Source organism: Mustelus asterias, chromosome 19 (assembly GCF_964213995.1).
Source record: "Mustelus asterias chromosome 19, sMusAst1.hap1.1, whole genome shotgun sequence".
Classification (NCBI taxonomy): Eukaryota; Metazoa; Chordata; class Chondrichthyes; order Carcharhiniformes; family Triakidae; genus Mustelus; species Mustelus asterias.
The window spans coordinates 61,815,732-61,825,341 of NC_135819.1; the positions used below are offsets into that span (position 1 = coordinate 61,815,732).

Consider the following 9,610-nt stretch of genomic DNA (forward strand, 5'->3'; position numbering starts at 1 on the left):
GGCTTCGTTCATGACCCTTTGCAGTTTCTTGCAGTCCTGGACAGAGTAGGAGCTATACCAAGCTGTGATACAACCAGAAAGAATGCTTTCTATGGTGCATCTGTAAAGGTTGGTGAGAGTCATATTGGACATACCAAATTTCTTTAGTCTTCTGAGAAAGTAGAGACATTAGTGGGCTTTCTTAACTTTAGTGTCGGCATGGGGGAACCAGAACAGGTTTTTGGTGACCTGAACACCTAAAAACTTGAAGCTCTCGACCATTTCTATTCTGTCCCCATTGATGTAGACAGGGGCATGTCCTCCACTACGCTTCCTGAAGTCGATGACTATCTTCTTCGTTTTGTTAACATTGAGGGAGAGATTATTGTTGCTGCACCAGTTCACCAGATTCTCTATCTCATTCCTGTACTCCGTCTCGTCATTGTTTGAGATCTGACTCATTACAGTGTTGTCATCAGCAAACTTGAAAATCGAGTTGGAGGGGAATTTGGCCACACACTCATAGGTGTATAAGGAGTATAGTAAGGGACTGAGGGCACGGCCTTGTCGGGCACCGGTGTTGAGGATGATCGTGGAGGAGGTATTGTTGCCTATCCTTACTGATTGCGATCTGTGGGTTAGGAAATTCAGGATCCAGTCCCAGAGGGAGGAGCCAAGCCCCAGGCCACAGAGTTTGGAGATGAGTTTCGTAGGAATAATGGTGTTGAAGACTGAGCTGTAGTCGATAAATAGGAGCCCGACATAGGGTGTCTTTGTTATCTAGGTGTTTCAGGGTTGAATGCAGGGCCAGGGAGATGGATTCATCATGGAGCTGGGAAGGTGTCATCCAACCAACTGTTGGCAATGACCAACACATTTGGAATTGGAAGGCCGTGTGCTCACCTTCTGGAAGTGAATGGAAATGGCAGTTCACCATACCACCACCAGAATCGATAGAAAGGGATTTGTACAGATGTTTTTTTTTGTTTTATACTTTTCCAATTCAATCAAATCAAATCCAATTCAGAGTCTCAACAAGTTGAGACATTTCAGATCCAGGCTGACAAGACAGGACGGGAGACCAAAACCACCCTGTCCTGGGCCTGATCTACATGAGTCAAGCTGATTGGAGAAGGGGGAGGATCCTCCTCCAAGACTTGAGCTCATTTGCATCTTAGCCAAAAGGCCGAGATGCCGCTTTAAAAAATTGCTTCATATGAAACATATGAAGCCTCAGCGTAACCTAATGACCTCAACCAAGTGCAGCATCCTCTCCATGCTACACTTGATCTTAGCCAAAAGGCCGAGACTGATAAGAACAGATACTACACTTGATCTTAGCCAAAAGGCCGAGAAGCGATAGATGTTTTTTTTAATACTTTTCCAGTTCAATCAAATCAAATCCAATTCAGAGTCTCAACAAGTTGAGACATTTCAGATCCAGGCTGACAAGACAGGATGGGAGACCAAAACCACCCTGTCCTGGGCCTGATCTACATGAGTCAAGCTGATTGGAGAAGGGGGAGGATCCTCCTCCAAGACTTGAGCTCATTTGCATCTTAGCCAAAAGGCCGGGATGCCGCTTTTAAAAATTGCTTCATATGAAACATATGAAGCCTCAGCGTAACCTAATGACCTCAACCAAGTGCAGATCCGATACTACACTTGATCTTAGCCAAAAGGCCGAGAAGCGATAGATGTTTTTTTTAATTTCAAAAATATACTTTATTCACACAAAAAAAACTCTCCAATAAAACATTGCCAGATTACAGATCCAAAAGTCATAAACAGTGTAAAAAAGAATCATTTTTACAGTCCAATACCATGCTCATTTACGAAAACATTACATTCCGTTACATTTCATTTCTTAAAACTATATACATGTGTCAGAGTTTTCTGTGTGCCGTTATTTTTCAGGTTGGCACACAGTTACTCTGTTCAATGAGGGAGGTCTTGTTGCTCAGTGGATTGCACTGTTGCCTCTAAACCCAAAGCTGCAGATTCATGTTCCACTCATGGTTTTGCTGGCCCTGGAACTAGAGTTCCTGACATGATTTGATAGGTTGACAATCAGCCTGCTAATCTTTCCAACACTTCTCTACTATTCATCAAAGGGAAAAAAAAGTGTATGTGAAATACAAAACAAAAACTCCTGAGAATAAATCATAGAAATCATAGAAACCCTACAGTGCAGAAGGAGGCCATTCGGCCCATCGAGTCTGCACCGACCACAATCCCACCCAGGCCCTACCCCCACATATTTTACCCGCTAATCCCTCTAACCTACGCATCCCAGGACTCTAAGGGGCAATTTTTTTAACCTGGCCAATCAACCTAACCCGCACATCTTTGGACTGTGGGAGGAAACCGGAGCACCCGGAGGAAACCCACGCAAACACGAGGAGAATGTGCAAACTCCACACAGACAGTGACCCGAGCCGGGAATCGAACCCGGGACCCTGGAGCTGTGAAGCAGCAGTGCTAACCACTGTGCTACTGTGCAATGGAAAGGGATCTGGCGGATTTGGAAGCTACACTTGTGTAAAATAATAAACATATCAATGGGGCAGAGCATGGGGAATCGCAGTCCTGACAAATGGAAGTGTTGTGTGACTGATATCATTGCAAGTTATTAAATTACTAACAAGAACACTAATTGTTAAAATCTAACATTACAAGAAATTAATATCTAAACATGTAGTTTAGTAATACTTGACTTTACTATACTATAAAGAAGGGCATCCATTAAAATGGGAAACTTAGAAGTTGGGCACAATGTAGAAAACATGTCAAGGTAAAGGGTCTGGGAGTTTGCGTTATTTTAAAAAAGCTTATTTGTAGCAAATGGACAAGACCTTGAAGGCCGATGGTGAAAGACGGCATGTCTCTCTCTAATGAACTCGAGCATGTAAAAACATCGAGATACAAAGGACATTACTTACATAAATATGTAAAGTTAACATCAGTCACATAACCTGTTCCTGGTTGGTTACGGAAAGTGTTCTCACACTCAGGGCTAAAGGTGATTGGAGTGAAGGATGGGTTAATTGCATAACAGCCAGAATAAAGAATGCTCTGAGTTTGCCTTAGAGACATAGATAGGATGCAAAGCTGGGCTGAAAAATGGCAAGTGGAGTTTAACACTGATAAATGTGAGGTGATTCATTTTGGTAGGACTAATTTAAATGTGGATTACAGGGTCAAAGGTAGGGTTCTGAAGACTGTGGAGGAACAGAGAGATCTTGGGGTCCATATCCACAGATCTCTAAAGGTTGCCACTCAAGTGGATAGAGCTGTGAAGAAGGCCTATAGTGTGTTAGCTTTTATTAACAGGGGGTTGGAGTTTAAGAGCCGTGGGGTTATGCTGCAACTGTACAGGACCTTGGTGAGACCACATTTGGAATATTGTGTGCAGTTCTGGTCACCTCACTATAAGAAGGATGTGGAAGCGCTGGAAAGAGTGCAGAGGAGATTTACCAGGATGCTGCCTGGTTTGGAGGGTAGGTCTTATGAGGAAAGGTTGAGGGAGCTGGGGCTGTTCTCTCTGGAGCGGAGGAGGCTGAGGGGAGACTTAATAGAGGTTTATAAAATGATGAAGGGGATAGATAGAGTGAACGTTCAAAGACTATTTCCTCGGGTGGATGGAGGTATTACAAGGGGGCATAACTATAGGGTTCGTGGTGGGAGATATAGGAAGGATATCAGAGGTAGGTTCTTTATGCAGAGAGTGGTTGGGGTGTGGAATGGACTGCCTGCAGTGATAGTGGAGTCAGACACTTTAGGAACATTTAAGCGGTTATTGGATAGGCACATGGAGCACGCCAGGAAAGATAGGGAGTGGGATAGCTTGATCTTGGTTTCAGATAAAGCTCGGCACAACATCGTGGGCCGAAGGGCCTGTTCTGTGCTGTACTGTTCTATGTTCTATGCCTTCTTAGCAATGGAAAGAAAGACTATCCAGAACTAGGAACAAAAGAAGATAAAGGACAAAGGAAGAGACAGAGAGAGAAGCTCAGACCAAAAGACCAAAGCTGAGAGAAAAGCCATTTTGTGTGCTCAACTGTCCAGACCTTGATGTGGCCATATATTCTGGGTTAAAGTGTAAAGCACCATCCAAGTTTATTGTCATAATTTATCTGAGAACTTGATAAACATGTCCATTAAAATCAATTCACAACAAAGCTTTGCTGCCAAAACTGTTCCTCCCTTAAAATGTGTGCAAAACCCCCCAAAAGCTTACATCATAGAGTAACTGTAATGACTTCAATGAGGTCCATAAGGTTGGCTTCTGGAAGTATGTGCTCCCTAATTGAGGTCTATTTGGTTGGTGTGAAAAGACATCCCTAATTGAGGTCTTAATTGCCTGCCCAATCAGGGAGCTCATACTCCAAGGGGCCGACCTCATGGGCCTCATTGAAGTCATTACAGGAGCACTGATGTAACTTTGGTCTGAATGTTCACACCGGACTGGGTGATAAAGATGTTGCTCCTTACCAGCTGTCTAGGCTTCATGTCCTCTCCCAGACATTGCTCATCTGGTACCCACTCATGTTTCCCCTTTGCTTGACATTCTTCAGATATGCTGCTTGTCGACTCTTCATCCTGTGGAATATCCAGATCAGGTTCTTCCTGCTGTGATTGGCTCTTTGGGTGGCAAATGGAATTTGCTCCCTGTTCCTCTCCTTTCTGGGCCTCAGAATCTGGATCCTTTCAAGACACAAATTTAGAAGCTCAAGAATTTAGCACAGTCTTCAATCTCACTGTTTCTATGTCAAACATGAGGATACATCAGTCAACAGCTGGTGATGCCTCCCCATATCCTGGTATGAGTCTGTAGGAGATGAATTGATTAAGAACAATCTCCACTGCCTCTTCCACACAATACACACATAAGTATTGCAAGAACCAGAGATATGGTGAGGGCACAAGCCAGTCGGAACAACTTTGGGATGTTCTAATAAACAGGGAACACAAGAACATCCCAGTGGGCACAGGGTGTGAGCCAGGGACAATGTACAGGAGGAGCAGAAACCTACCATTCTCTGACATGTAGACCACTAGCCCAGATTGTGACCATATCTCTTGACCCCCCCTGACAACACTCCACTACCATCATTCTCCAACTTCCCACCGCGATCACTCCCACTCCCAGACTCTCCTCCCCGCCTCCGAATGTCCTGACTCAATCCTCCCCTCCCCTACACGGGAGGTACTGACTCTCTTCTGCCCTGAAGGTGCTGACACTTTCTTTCCAACACTTTGAGCTGCACAGCACCAGAGGAAAGTGAATTGATCTCTGTATCCCCATATGTAGCCACTCACCCTAACAGTTGTTTGCATTGTCTTTGGTTCATTGGTTTTGTCACTCTGAGCTGCCCAATCAGGGAGCTGCAATCCAGATGGACCACTGTTTCTTTCTTCCATGACTTGAATTATTTTAAGTGAGTCGGGCGGAGCTGGTTCCTGTTCAGTCTCCAATATTTGGGCCTTATTCATCTCTTTCAGCTCCTGGGAAGTTGCCACCATTTCCTGGTCCTGTAGGATTGACAGGGAATAAATACCTCATAGAAGTGATGAACGCCGAGAGAGAACCTATGAGGAGCAGGAAGCCAGTCCTTCTAGTGTGTAGGAACAGGAAGTCCAGTCTGTATATCTCATGCTGTATGCATGTGGGGAGGGGGTAGGGGGAGGGAGGTCTGGCTTGTGCATTAAGGCAGCAACTCAGGCCTCTGGGTGAAGGCAGAGGTTAGGTTTACAAGGGAGGGCAGGAATGTATGGGATGGCAGGAGGTTGGGGCCTCCCATGTAAGGGAGCTGGAAAAGGCCTCCCTGTGTGAGTGGCCAGGAGTCCTGGGCCTCTTTGTGTGAGGGAGGAGCAGGCCAGCCCAGTTTGAGGGGACATGGGGCCAGGTGTCACACTAAGGGAGGATGAGGCGGTGCTGGGATTGTGCGAGGGAACAGGTGCATTGGGACTGATTCTGACCCTAAACCCTTGAACCACTCACCTGCACCATTGGAAAATCGCCCAGAATTGGTTCAGGTGTTTCACTAAAATGGAGCACATCACTGTTGACCTCGGCCAGGTTAATTGTGTGGGTGTCCGGATCCACTCCTGTCTTGTCCATCCTGCCTTGTACAGGACTAGAGGAAGATCCCAGGTCTTCTCCTGTCACACAGAAATGAGGGAGGTAGCAATAGTCAGAAACCACTTCCTGACTCCCCCACACCCCCAACACTCACCATGACCACCAACACTCACACCCCGAACCCCACATTCCCAGCACCTACTCCCTGACCCCCACACCCCGACACACACCCCATCTCTGACCCCCACACCATGACCCATGCACCCCCAGTACCCACTCTGACCCCGACCCCCACCTCCCAACATCCACTCCTTGACCCCTATACGCCCAACACTCACACTCTGACCTCCTCTCCCGGCACCCAATCCCTGACCCCCCCACACCTTGACCATCTCCTCCCAGCACTCAATTCCTGAACCCCACACCCTCAGCACCCACATCCTGACCATCCAGCACCCAATCGCTGACTGCCCCCATCACCCACCCCCTGACGCCAAGCACTCAGTCGCTGTCCCAGCACCCATTCCATGGTTCCCAGATCCTCTTCCTGATTCCCCAGCTTCATCCCTGACCCTCCAGATTCTTCCTGAGCCCCCAGCCCCCTTCACAAACCCCCAGCCTCTCTCCATGAAGCTGCCAGGTCCTCTCCCTGAAATTCCAGCCCCTCTTCCTGAGCTCCAGCCCCCCTCTACCTGAGCCTCTAGCCTCTCTCCCTAACCCATCAGCTCCAGACCTAATCAGCGGATTCAGAATGAGATGGTGACAATGGTTGCATCATAGGCAGCTCAGAAAGATAGAAGGAAATAAACAGAGTGAGATAGAGAGAGATTCAGAAAGAAAGGGCTGGTGAGAGAGATGAGAGGGAGAGTGAGATAGAAAGGGAGAAAATTGAATGGGAGGGAGAAAGAGAGGAAGAAAAGAGGAGACAGACAGACAGAGAAAAACAGAAGAAAGCATAAAAATTGGAGACATGAATAATAATTGAGGCCTTGTCACATCTCAAGAACTCATAATGAAAGAGGAACAATTAGAGAATCTGAGAAGTGGGGAGCAGAACCTATTGCCCAGCGCAATGCCTATCTCATCCCCATCTCCATCCCAGTTCCTTACATCCCCTTCCCCCCATCTCTATAACCTGAGTCCTTACCAATCTGCTCATTGTCCTTCTCCAGTGTGACTGGGCCCAGTAACATGGCTGTTAGATTGCTATGGCAGCGGTAGTTCCGGAAATCATCATGCAGTAACCAGAAAGTGTGAAGCAGATCATTTAGGGACTGGAAACAAAGATAGAACAGGGCTGAGTGTGAAACCAACCACCAGATACACAGAGATCCTCCAATACATGCCCCTTCCCCCCAACCCCGGATAGAGAGATCCCCAAATAGAGTGGACACCAGTTCAGAGATTTCAATAGGGGGATCAATAATACAGAGACAATCGCCCTCCCTCCCCGTCAGATAGTACAGACATGCCCCCAGACTCCACAGTACAGAGACTGACAATAACCAGATTTGTCTGGTTAATCCGATAACAAGCAAGACTTCTCCATGCTAAATAATTACATGACCCCCCCGAGCAGTCCACGTCCAACTTCTCAGAGGGACAAGTGGCATACAGCCACACGAGACTGAACAATCCCCAATAGGGCGGCACGGTGGGACAATGGTTAGCATTGCTGCCTCACAGCTGCAGGGACCCGGGTTCCATTCTGGCCGTGGGTGACTGTGTGGAGTTTGCAAAGTTGTACCTCTATTGCGTGGGTTTCTTCCAGGTGCTCCGGTTTTTATCCACAGTTCAAAGTTGTGCAGGTTAGGTGAATTGACCATCCTAAATTGCTCCTTAGTGTCCCTCGTGTGGGTTAGGGGAATTAGTGGGATAGATGTGTGCGATTACAGAGATGGGGCAGGAGGTGGGCCTGAGGAAGATGAGAGACCGTGCAGGCTTGATAGCCAAATGGCTTCCTTCTGCACTGTAGGGATTCTATGATGATTCGAAAGGATTCCCCCAGCACAGAAACCCACCAGTACAGATCCTAATAAACACCTTGATGCAGACCCCCACTACAGAGCCTGCCAATACAGAACCCCATTGCAGTTGCCTCGAATACACATCCAAGGACATGCCCCAATAAATAGACTCTCCTCAATATAGAGAGTCTCTAATACAGACCCTATTAACAAAGACATGCTGAGAAATGACTCAGAACTATTGCTTGCTCACCTGTCCCTCGAGCTGCTGTGTCAGTTTTCTCACTTCGGTCAGTTGTCTCTGTTGAAGGTTTATGAGTCCCTGAATGGCTGGACTTTGGTCCCTTGAATACTCAGAAACTTTATTCCTTTCCCAGTAACGACCAAAAGCTTCTTTCAGGACATGGAGCTGGAGGTGACCAGTCTCATCCTAATGATAAAGATACTCACAGGTGAGGAAGGCTATTTGGCCCCTCTTGGACTATCTTAGATGTCTCTACACTTCCCTCACACCTTTGTTGCCTCTACTTTTTCCAGGTACTAATTCCATGTGTTGTTTATTGAGGTCTGACCAAAACTGGGCTCAATGCTCAATGTGGGTCTGACCTGAACTGGAGACAATTTATGTGTCATTCATTTTCCCTTCTTAAGAGCAAATTGTATACTTGTCAGCATTAAATCCTTCTCCAACTCACTCTGTAGTTTCTCCACAAACATCATTACTGCAGCTTTGGACTTTTCTGGGAATATGGAGTTGCCTCTCAACAAGCCTGCAATTCTTGTTTTTCTGTTTCCAGGACACACCGGAACACCGCTCTAGTGACAGGATTGCTAAGGCATCGGGGGACTTCCAGATATCTGCTGTACCCATGACTCCCTTTGATAAGATTAAAAAATGCTTTGAATAAAATATACCATTCTCTCCGACTCTCATTCCTCTTTAAATCTATGGCACCTATACCTTTCACCTGTGAACCCAGGGTTGACACAGTAAGAAGTTTCACAACACCAGGTTAAAGTCCAACAGGTTTATTTGGTAGCAAAAGCCACACAAGCTTTCGGAGCTCTAAGCCCCTTCTTCAGATGAGTGGGAATTCTGTTCACAAACGCCGGCATCTCCACATCATGAACCCAGGGTTGAACATAGATACACAAGTTGATAACTCTGAACCATTGTAAAATGACACATCCTCCAGCGCAGGTAGGAGAGATGAATCCACCCAGTTCAACAGCAGAGCTTGAGTTCATAACATCCTACACTAAAATGCTAGCAGCTAGCCACTAGGTGGCACTGTCTGTGTGGAGTTTGCACGTTCTCCCCGTGTCTGTGTGGGTTACCTCCAGGTGCTTCGGTTTCCTCCCACAGTCCAAAGATCTGCAGGTTAGGGTTGATTGGCCACGTTAGATTGCCCCTTAGTGTCAGTAGGATTAGCAGGGTAAATACATGGGGTTATGGAGATAGGGCCTGGCTGGACTGTAAAGCAGGACTCACAGTAAACGGTGTATTTTACATCAAATGAAGTGTGTTCACATAACGTACAGGGACTATTTAAACAGTGCACTACTGCAAAAAGTATAG

At 46.6% G+C, this 9,610-nt stretch overlaps 2 pseudogenes; both read right to left on the reverse strand.

Annotated features, from left to right (window-relative positions):
* Window positions 1–1,159: 1,159 nt before the first annotated feature.
* On the reverse strand, window positions 1,160–1,340 carry LOC144508127 (U2 spliceosomal RNA; annotated as a pseudogene).
* Window positions 1,341–1,544: 204 nt separating this feature from the next.
* On the reverse strand, window positions 1,545–1,674 carry LOC144508130 (U2 spliceosomal RNA; annotated as a pseudogene).
* Window positions 1,675–9,610: the final 7,936 nt, after the last annotated feature.